Raw genomic sequence first — 1080 nt, forward strand, 5'->3', positions numbered from 1 at the left:
GGTAGGCGTCTTGAATATACCCGGTCGCTCGACGACGACGGCTAGGTGGCCGAGGAGGAGGAGGACTACCTAGCTAGCCGAATAGCCGTGGTCGTCAGTCAAACTTGCTTAAGAGGCAAAGCCTCACACCTTAAGAGAGTCACAGTTAGTCCCGCCGTTTACCCGTGGTCGTCGTCGGGGGTGTCGGTCGGTGTGTTTCGGCGTGTTTCTTTCTTACTTTAGCTCGCTCCTATAAGCTAACTCAGCCCTGCTAAAATCAATTTATCATTATTTTCAATCTATCGAAAATCTTAATTTATTATTATTTTCCAACTATCGAAAATCTTAATAGAGTTGGGGTTTTTTGTTTGTTTTTTTTTTTTAATTCCATTGTAACAACACCCAGCAGCATGTGGTGTCGGTAGGCGTCTGGAAGCGCTTGAGGAGGCAGAGGAGTTGGCAAGCTCGCTAAACTGCCCGCTGGTGTGGTGGTGTCGGTAGAGGCGTCTTGAATATACCCGGTCGCTCGACGACGACGACGGCTAGGTGGCCGAGGAGGAGGACTACCTACCTACCTACCTACCTAGCTAGCTAGCTAGCCGAATAGCCGTGGTAGTCGTCAGTCAAACTTGCTTAAGAGGCAAAGTCCCGCCGTTTACCCGTGGTCGTCGTCGGGGGTGCCGGTCGGTGTGTTTCGGCGTGTTTCTTTCTTACTTTAGCTCGCTCCTATAAGCTAACTCAGCCCTGCTAAAATCAATTTATCATTATTTTCAATCTATCGAAAATCTTAATTTATTATTATTTTCCAACTATCGAAAATCTTAATAGAGTTGGGGTTTTTTGTTTGTTTTTTTTTTTAAATTCCATTGTAACAACAGCCAGCAGCATGTGGTGTCGGTAGGCGTCTGGAAGCGCTTGAGGAGGCAGAGGAGTTGGCAAGCTCGCTAAACTGCCCGCTGGTGTGGTGGTGTCGGTAGAGGCGTCTTGAATATACCCGGTCGCTCGACGACGACGACGGCTAGGTGGCCGAGGAGGAGGACTACCTACCTACCTAGCTAGCTAGCTAGCCGAATAGCCGTGGTAGTCGTCAGTCAAACTTGC

Source organism: Euprymna scolopes, chromosome 46 (genome assembly GCF_053919585.1).
Source record: "Euprymna scolopes isolate OS-2025 chromosome 46, ASM5391958v1, whole genome shotgun sequence".
Lineage (NCBI taxonomy): Eukaryota > Metazoa > Mollusca > Cephalopoda > Sepiida > Sepiolidae > Euprymna > Euprymna scolopes.